We start from the raw sequence: 9,800 nt of genomic DNA, 5'->3' as shown, positions 1-9,800 counted from the left end.
GAAATACTGCAAAAATCCACCCTTGGTTGCTCTGAATGAAGCCTCAACTTCGGAGAGGCTTACGGCCGTGACGGGCGCAGTCTCTGCCCTTGCAGCGACGGACGTCCCGGCCAGCCAACCGCCTGCCTTGGAAAGGGAGACGGGCGGGGCTTCGGCCGGCGCAGCCAACCCCGTCGCGTGATTCGAGCCAGAAGCTAGGCATCGACAGAGGAGAGGCGAAGGGGCGGGGGCGCGAGAGCGGGCAGAGTTCGGGCGCTTCTCGCGAGAGCTTGCCCCCTTCCCACTTTCCGCTGGGTGACTGCGCAGCTGCCATGTTGGTTGCTATGCTGCTGCCTGTCTGAAGGCAGGCTGGAGGAGAGGAAGGAGGGAGGCAGGCTCTGGGGTGGAGGAGGGGGAGGAAGACGGAGGAGGAGGTGGTGGCGGCGGCGGCAGCTGCTGCTCGTTCTCGGCCCCCCGCTCAGTGGAGGCAGGCAGAGCCCCGGTGTTTAGCCAGCGCCTCCCCCCCCCCCAAGCCTCGGCCCCACGGCTGCAGGAGAAGGAAGAGACGGGAAAGCCTCCTTGCGGGGCGGGAGGGAGGAAAAGGTCCGGGGCTGCCTTCCCCTCAGGCACAGAGGGGTGACTGCTGAGACCCCTTCCCCCCTCTCCCCTCCCTCTATTGGAGGGGGTGCCCAGTGGGTGGGGAGGGGGGGAGGCTGCATTGCCTTCCCCCCTCCCTCCACCTGCTCACCCACCCACCCTTGCCTTTCTGTCTGCGGCAGGAATGTGGGGGGCTCTGAGTTGAGAGGGGGCGCTCACTGCAATGGTTGCTGGAGACCCCCATCGTATTCGCTTGCTGCTGCTGCTGCTCCTCGCGGGGTGCAAGAACTCGACTGAACTGAGCCTTTTCTGCGGGTTAAATTGAGCCTTTTGTGTGTGAGGTGTGTGTGTGTGTGTGTGTTGGGGGGCAAGACCCCCTTCCCACCTCCACTTTACCTTTTGGCTTCCCTTTTCTGGGTTGCTTCCTTGCTCCATTATCATCCTCTGGAAGGACGTGGCTGTTATATGAAGGTAAGAGGATATTACTGGGGGTTTCGGTTTTAAGTTTTCAAGTTAAAATGGGGGACTCCCTCTCTTCCAATTTTTTTTAAATAATAAAATTGTTACATGCTCTCGTTTCAAATGTTGGGTGTGTGATATCCCTTAGGTTAAGGATGTAGAGTTAAAAATTGCCAGCCCACCCCCTAGATTGCTGTGGGTCTGAGTGCTAAATGTTGGACGACCCAATAGATGCAGAGGAATGTGTGGCAACAGGAAAGGAGGTGGGTGGGTGAATGACTGTTAAGAGTTGCCAAATCATAATTATCCAAAGTATTGATCTGGGGAGTGTAGCATTTATTTACAGTTGTGGATTTGTTGAATTCTATAGTGTATATGGTGCTCCTTAAAAATGCAATATGCCTTCTTTGAGTGTGCTGTTTGCGCTAGAAAGGGAGTTAAAGAGATGGTAATGTTATTTTAGGTCAAGCTATTTTTCAGTTCAGTATTGGTTCACTGAAGATTGGAAAGGTCCTGAAGTAAAGGGGGTCTTTCCCCCCCTACCTTTGTTAGTCAAGTTGATGTATTTACAGTAGATGCAGACTGGTAACATTTGTATAAATGGTTTCTTAAACCCAAAGGTTGTGTATGGTTGACTGTGTTGTGTTTGCGTTCTATAATGTTAGCTGAAGAAGCAGCAGGATTACGTTATTCTTAGGGGGAGTAGAGCCATGACAAAATTAGGTTGCGTGAAGGTGTGTAAGGGTCCTGTCTGGGTTCTTGCTTGCATCGGTATTTGAAGAAATGCTTTTCTATCACCAAGGCATTCAAATAGGTCCTGAGATCAAAATGTTGCTCTATTGTATTCCATTATTTTTTTTGCAGAATTATGATGTGTGAAGTGTTACGTTACATTTGTATATTTAAAAAAACTGAAAAGGCCAGGCATCAGTTATTTTGAGGTGTATTTCCAAAAGACATTCTGTAAAATCAAAAGTCAAGCTAGAATGTGTTGCATTGTATTTTCAAGGGGTAGTTGCCTGTATAAAAGGTAAAGGGACCCCTGACCGTTAAGTCCAGTCGCGGATGACTCGGGGGTTGCAGCGCTCATCTGTATATGTATGTACAAAAACCGAGGTTCCACTGTAGTATGAATGATCTTGTATCTATCCTGCTTCTAGCAGCACAGTTAAGGGTGCATTACTGTGTGTCAATCTCAAATCAGCATATACTAAAGATAGTAACTTTGAAAATAAAGAAATTATAATTAAAGGCTATTGCAGCTTTCTTTTCATTTTGATGTAGTTCCAGATGATCTTAAGAACCCTAGGGTTACACTTCTTTGGGGGGATATGACATCTGACATATCTCGTGTAAAACTCTCATTTGTCATCTTCCCTTTGAAAAAGATGTCATGCCAAATCAGATGCCAAGGTTTAAAATGCCATTCAGAAGAACAATAAGGATAGTGGTAGTGTTTTCTGTTTATGACCCTAATTGATTTTGCAACTTGATTTTGCTTTCTGAAATTACTTTTAAAAGTTCATAGCATAGATTCACACTGATGAATTGGACCAGGGTTTCATATCAATAAGGTGGGGGAGAGCTCAATTGCAAGTTACTTTGTTTCTAAATTAGTGTATACAATTATCTTATTGAAGGGGTTTATGTTATAGTAAGCAATTGTTACCTTTTCTATATCTTCTGAATATGCTCTTGTATGTCACCTGCAGAGGAAAGAATGTTCATGAAGGTTTTTCTACTGGCTAGTTTTTAAATGAAATATAGTTTGATGTTATCGAATAAAGTAGCACTATTCATGTAGAAATAAAAACAATAGAGTTATATGCATGTAATAAATTAATAAAATTTGCAAAATTAGTATACTTAACATTTCTCTTGCTTTTTATGCTTCCGAAATCTAAGGCTTCAGCATCATTCCAGATTCAAAATAATTCTTTAGGCATTTCCTCATCTCATGAATTACCCAGTCTAGAATACTGTAGTAGATCTTTTTTTCTTCACCTTTGTTTTGTCAATGGTTAAGTAATGCTTTGTAATGTTGGAGTCAATATTTTCTGATACTGTCAGATGTTTTGTAAGCCAGTAAATCGCCAGTGTATTACAATGATATGACTTTGTCAAATGAACATTTCTGGAGCAGCATAGCTTTACTAGCTAGCACGCTGCATAAAGATAACATAGCACTTACTATAATTCTTCTGTCCAATGTACTTTTGGCATCCTTATGCTTAATTTACTTTAGTTTTTTTCCCCTTCATACATTTTAATGGAATAACAGATGGTAGGCCTATTCAGAAGTAAGTCCCACTGAAGTAAGTGTGCAAAGGACTGCACCCTAAATCCAGAATCTGGTATGTTATACCATCCCTTATGATGGTATGCATATTTAGAATGTCTCACTTTTTGATTGAAATTCTGTCCTGACTACTTCATTTAGGACCTATCCTGGGTTTTGCATGCCAATCAATAAATGTTTAGTATGGGCTAAATTAATTTTTGGAAATGCACAGTAGTACAGGCCATTTAAAAAGAACATAATGACATTGAAAGCAGATATGTTGGTTGCATGTGTTTAAGTTCAGTTATGTGCTACTTCGATCCATTAAGGGGTAATTCATATGTGCAAGCAAGTTTCCATGTACAGGATGCCTCCATTGCATACTCAAATGGTTGTTGTGGTCAGTGTTAGAAACTCAGGTAAACAAGTTTGGCACCACATGACACCTGAAAACTAGGTTACGGGTGCACTAACAGAATGTCTAGGTGATTTTATTATTGTTGTTGTTGTTGTATAACAAGATTACAAAGCTGCAAATTAATGAACTCCAACCAAAATCTTATGTTAATTTTTCATATGATCTAGTCCTTATCTGAAGATCGCAGAAAGCTCCCCTAATATTCTTATGTGGGTCCTTTCTCTAGTCTTCAAAGAGTGGTTGTAAGTTGGAAGGCAGAAAAAGGTACTCCATTCCTTCCACTCTGCAAACAAGCTCTTGACTGTCCCTAAACCCCTTTCCTTCATATTATGTAATCTTTCTGGCACAACAACTAACACTTATTGCAGGCCTACACAACTGATGGCAGAGACATCCACCTTGAGTGACCAGTTTGCACAACCTAAGACTTCAGTGTCCCTCAATGACCCCACTCCAAATTTTATTTAGATTTTAAACACTACTGTGATAGTTTGAGGTAAATAACACTTTAAAATGCACAACTTAAACCGTCATAAACTAACCAGATAGTATATTTCAAATTAAAAGCATATCATACATTATGCCCCACGTACATTAAACAAGGCAACTAAAACTTAACCAAAACATGTTGGGTTTAAAACACAAACAAAAAGTTATGGAAAGCACGAGCTCAAGGAATGAAGTTTAATCCCCAAATACCTTTCCTTCTCAGCAGATGTTATCTGATATTGCTCCAACTTCCTGGACTCACCAGCCATCCTAATACTGGGATGTTACTGGCAAAGACTGTCTCTCCCCACCCCCAATAGGTACACACATAGCTCTTACATGGCACCTAACCCCTACATCCACTACTAACTTTTGCTTCTGCTAGAAAGCCTTTAGATAAACTCTTAACTGCTCCCTAGTGCAGTATCACTCCCAACATCCATCATGCCTACCCACGTTCCCTTTCTCCTCTCCAAGCTGATTCCTGGAATGCCAACATATCCCTTCCAGGGAGTTATTCCACATGTACCCCCCCCCCCAGCTCTTTCTTTCTCACACGTGACAAGGCTTAACACGACAGATGATAGCTCAGTTGGTTAGAGCATGGTGCTGGTATTGGTGCTGGCAAGTAGTGGTGCCAAGGTTGCAGGTATGGGGCAGCTGCGTCTTCCTGTATTTCAGGGGGTTGGACTTGATGATACTCAGTGTCCCTCCCAACTCTACAATTCTGTGATCCCTTCATGTTTCTCCAAACCGCATTGTCCCCACATGCTGATACTCTTCATTGCCCTTCCTCATGCTCCTTCCATGTTTTGTCATGTCGTCTTGGCACTTTTAATAGTTGCCAGCTTTAAGAGCCTTACCACCCCACCCCATGTATGTGACCCATGGGCCAGTATGGTGTGGCTGCAGCCAGGCTGGGTCCCCGCAAAAGTCCCGGAGCCGGAGGAGGAGGAGCGGACAATGCCACCAAGGCAACCAGAGTGGGGAGAGGAAACCCACTGCAGCCAGCCATAGGGAGCTGAGCTGGGTGAGGAAGTGGGTGGAGGCAACGGAACTCAGGCGCTCCGAGAGCACCCCACAGAAAAAGAGAAGCAGTGATGACTGGCTGGTGGCTCAGAGCAAGCTTCCTGGCTCTACCATCAGAGCCCAGCCTGGCCCTGCAATAGGGCGGGGGGGGGGGGGAGAGAGAGAGAAGCACCTATCTGGGTGGCCTGGACCAGTTCAGTGTGGCTGCTGTGAGGTGCCATGCACTTTGGCTCATACTGCAATGTGCACTGGGGAAGTTTCCCTCAGTGGTAACAATTTTACTTGTGAGTTGCACAAGGCGGCATTTTGAGTTCTGTGCTGTCCGCAGTGCCATCCAGGTGACTTACAATATGGTGCAAGCGGGGGTAGTATCTCTCAGCAGCAATTTTACTTGTGTGTTGGGCAGGTCGGCACTTTGACTCTCACACCGCTCACAGCACAACCCAGGTGACTTGCGCTGCAGCAGGCAGGTGGGGGGGGCGTTTTACTCTTGAGTCTCAGGCACCATACAACATGACCATGATGCAAAATGTCCTTAGCACCCGGGGAGTTTGGCTGCTGGTTGTGGTGGTCCAGGATCTCCCTAATTCCATTGCCTTGTCCTGTACAGTCTATTCTGGACGTGATCCAGAAGAATGTGTAGCAGAGATTGTTCTGCTGCTGTTCTTGGGGAACTCCATTCCTTCTGTTGGAAGGAGGGGGACATGGTGCAAACACCTCCTTCCTGTTATTCGTCTTTTTGGGGTTGGGAGGGGAGAGGACTGCAAGTGCTGCTCTAGTCATAGAATTGTGAATCTATGGATGACTGAAAGACTAATCCCATTGATTTCACTTTGTGGTTTTCGTGCAACTACAATATAGTGGAAGGATGAGTAAAGACAACAGTGTGGCTGGGGAATGCCAGTGGCTTAAAGCCAAAAGCTCATTTGAAGAAGCTGTGTATACATGGTTATTGCTGGCAACATTTATGTGTCTTTCTGGCTTCACGTAGATCTTTTTTGGGGGGCGGGGTTAATTTACCTTAGTGGTATTGTAGAAACATCTGTAGTTTCCTGAAAAGCAGAATGAGTGATGTTTTTGGCACATTTCTTTCGCTATCTACTTTTCTGATATATTGGGCTTGGATAAATTTGTATTTTAAAACAGTTGTAGTGCTACAAAAATATTGTGCATAGTTTTGTTGCTCTAGCTTATGTTTACCTTTCTAATTCCCAGTTTTTGTAGTTCTTCAAGCTTTGACATTAGAAGGGTAGAACTATCACTTGGTATAGATATAGCTCAAGTATACCGTGAACAATGTCTGGATTTTTTTAAACTGATATCACTTTCTAAACATGAAAATGTCACTTAAGGTTGCATATTGACTAAGGACGTCTTTTTGGTTTTAGCCTCTGTATTGCAAAACTCATACAGGGTGTATGTGGATTTCATTACAGCATCTCCAGTTGGGTCTCTGCTGTAGGCACTCCTACATAAACAAGCTACAGAGATTCCCAATAAGTACTGACTTATGGGGAATCTCTCTGGCTTCTCCTTGTAGGAGATCAGGCTACGCCATAAGTGGCCAACCTGCAACAAAAGCTAGTAAACCAGTATAGCATGGCCTGCTTGCCTGATACTGGCATGTCATGACTAAGTGCTTGTCTGTCTGTTCATCTGGCTCAAAGAAACAGTAAGAGGCAGAATGTCAAAGGCAAATCAGGTTGCATATGTGCTTCAGTATGTTCATCTAGGATAGCATTATCTCATTGTTGGAGCCTGACTTGTGGCACTTACCCACACTAGTTGGATGGGGATGTTATAGCATTAACATCTAGGATTTGGTAGGATTGGGTGTAAGCTAGCACTGTAAATACATACTTTTGTCTCTGTGTGAAATTTCATTGATTTCTACACACACACATACATGAAGCTGCAAAATATTAAGACAGATTCAAATATGTATTTTGGTGCACAAATAGACATATAACATGTTACTGCAGCAAATGTGTGTCTTATGCATATAGTCATCATGAATCCAGAATGGGCTGCAACTCCTTGTTGTAAACACATGCTGGCAAACTAGTATGTGGAATGGTCCACACCTAAAGCAGTTAAAGCCATTCCATGAAAATGGTGACTTACACAGATGTGCATTTTTATTCAATATTATAGCATTTTTAACAGATCCTAGTAATTTAGAGTCATTGACTATGGTAGTAGGTTGTAAACAATACACGAAACAGCATGAGCTATAAGTTAAAGTACATTTGCTAGGAGCAGTTCTGAATAACCATACAAAGGACCTTGTTTATAGCTGAAATATAACAATTCTGGTGTAGCTAATAGATTGTGACTATTGTGTTTTAAAGGGTAGGGGCAATTCATTATATCTCAGAAAACTTCGCAATATTATTATTATTATTATTATTATTATTATTATTATTATTATATCCTGCCCACTCTGGATGGCTTACAGCATATATAAAAACACAACCAAACATCAAACATTAAAAAACAGAATATTCTATGCAGACAACAAACCAATAAATCAATGGAAATCAATAATAATAATAACAGCAATAATAAACAGTTTACAGTTATACCCAAATTAAAATAACTGCCAACCCCAACTAAACATTTAAAGAACCCCAGCCCAACAAAAACAAAAAAAGAGGAACCAAAATTAGAAGCGTCTAAAACATTGTGAAACATTTTGGCCAGCTGCCCCAACCCAAGAGTTGTTCTAGGAATGTCTCAGTGGCTTTCCAGGAGTCTCTTTTGGCTGTTCAATGTGAGTCTGGGCCCTGCCTCCTAGGCCAGGTAAAAATGAGCCTTGCAGCAAGGAGCAGTCTTCCTTCCAGCACTCATGGCAGTTGCTGTATTGGCCTTGGAATAAGATATATTTTAGTCATATGTGACTAACGCCATTAGTCTAGTTCCTCAATTTGCAGTAGTAATAATAATAATAATAATAATATTTATACCCCGCCCATCTGGCTGGGCTTCCCCAGCCACTCTGTGAGGCCCTGTTTTTGGTGATCTGTTGCCCTAGCTACTTGGATTTCTCATCCTGAGTGCTTACATTTTGGTAAGGGATTGGATGATATACAGTATTTTTGATACTAAAGGCTAGGTATGCCAATGGTTGATAACTGGCCATCCTTCTTTTTTGGCTGGTTAAAATTCTTTGTAACTGAGATACTCATAAATTGATCCAGCAAAAGGTATTGCTTAACACTTTTTGTACTTGGCATTATTGGGTTGGATCCAGCTTCTACTTCTGAAAGCTGCCTTAGCCTGATTTTCAGGGCTTCTCCCTTCCCCCTCAGTCCCCATGCCACACCCCATCATTTTCAGCAGGTTCTGCTGACCTCTGGCAGAGGCTTTATAGTTTATAGGGAACTGATAGGGGAGGGGGGAAATCAGTCTGACATTGATTTTTCTCTGAATCCAGCACATTCTTGTATTATTAAATTGGCTTAATGTGTATCTTGCACTAACAAATGTTCATATGCTGCAATGTTGCTTTTGTCTAGGCTGGCTGCTTGGCTAAGAAGAGTTTCACACTTTCAAAGTTAAAAGATGGCTTGCATTCTCCAGAAATAATCCATTGAGAGTAGTAGTTTGAAACCATTGGCTTTAAACATATATGAAAACGCACAATCTGTTGTTGAGGTTACCAGGAATTGATTTATGCCACCCTGCTTTTCACACCAGTCCTTTTCTGATTTTCTCATTTACTAATCATGAGCCTTTGGATTTTCTGTAGCACTTACTGTCCAGGCTCCCCCGCCCAAGCTACAACATGGTTGAACAAGCAAATCTTTCTTTTGAGACAAACAACTGTTCTTTCTTTTTGTACCATGTGCATTCTGGTGCCATCACTGCTTACAAAGTGATGGAAAGTCATCAGTTAGTTTCACCCTGCCTTTACTCAAGCTGCTGTGAAATTGTTGTGTACAGAAATAGTCATGCTGCAAGTGTGCAGCGGGAAACTGAAGAGTGTACTGCGGTATCATGAGGAGTGACAGGGTCACAGAAAGGTGTGGGACTAGGCAGCACAAGTAAGCACAGCTGCTGCCTGTCCCCTAACACTATTTGATGGCATTGCTATAGCTACAGTACGTATGACACAGTGATTCATAGGCCACTTATAATAATGTAGTCTTAATTGATTTCAGTGAAAGTGCATCAGAGTAAATAGTTTGCATATGCCAGGGATACCTTGTTAGCTCTTTGCAGATTTTAAAGAGTACAATATAGTGTTGGCCATTTGACTTGCAAAATGAATACAGTAGTCAGTAATTCAGTCAAATACTGGTCAGTTATACTATACAGTACTTGCAAACAAGGAAGAAGAGGAGACTGCCTGATAGATTTTCTTACACCATCCTCATTTTTCCCACTGGGTTGAGGGAAGCCAGCAGCAACGTCGTATCAGCTGAGCAGGGTGGAGGGAGTCATCCTCAGTACCTTAATGTAAAAAACATTCATTGTTTCCCCTTTTTCTGATAATGGAGGGTTCAGAAAACTTGACTACCCGTAGCAGTTTACTGGTACAGTGGT

General features: G+C 42.9%; 1 protein-coding gene across 2 annotated transcripts in view; it reads left to right on the top strand.

Moving 5' to 3' along the window:
* The first annotated feature begins 287 nt into the window (after positions 1-287).
* The window catches only part of PTPN4 (protein tyrosine phosphatase non-receptor type 4), an 89,323-nt gene continuing 79,810 nt past the window's right edge, over positions 288-9,800 (top strand). The window contains exon 1 of one of the 2 annotated variants that reach the window (XM_083584858.1): positions 288-1,047. The gene's annotated coding sequence lies outside the window, so the exon portion shown is untranslated. The remainder of the gene's footprint in view (positions 1,048-9,800) is intronic. The other variant, XM_083584859.1, reaches the window with a different exon arrangement.

Source organism: Podarcis filfolensis (assembly GCF_964270895.1).
Source record: "Podarcis filfolensis genome assembly, chromosome: 1".
NCBI classification, from domain to species: Eukaryota; Metazoa; Chordata; class Lepidosauria; order Squamata; family Lacertidae; genus Podarcis; species Podarcis filfolensis.
This window is presented reverse-complemented; position numbering and strand designations above follow the sequence as displayed.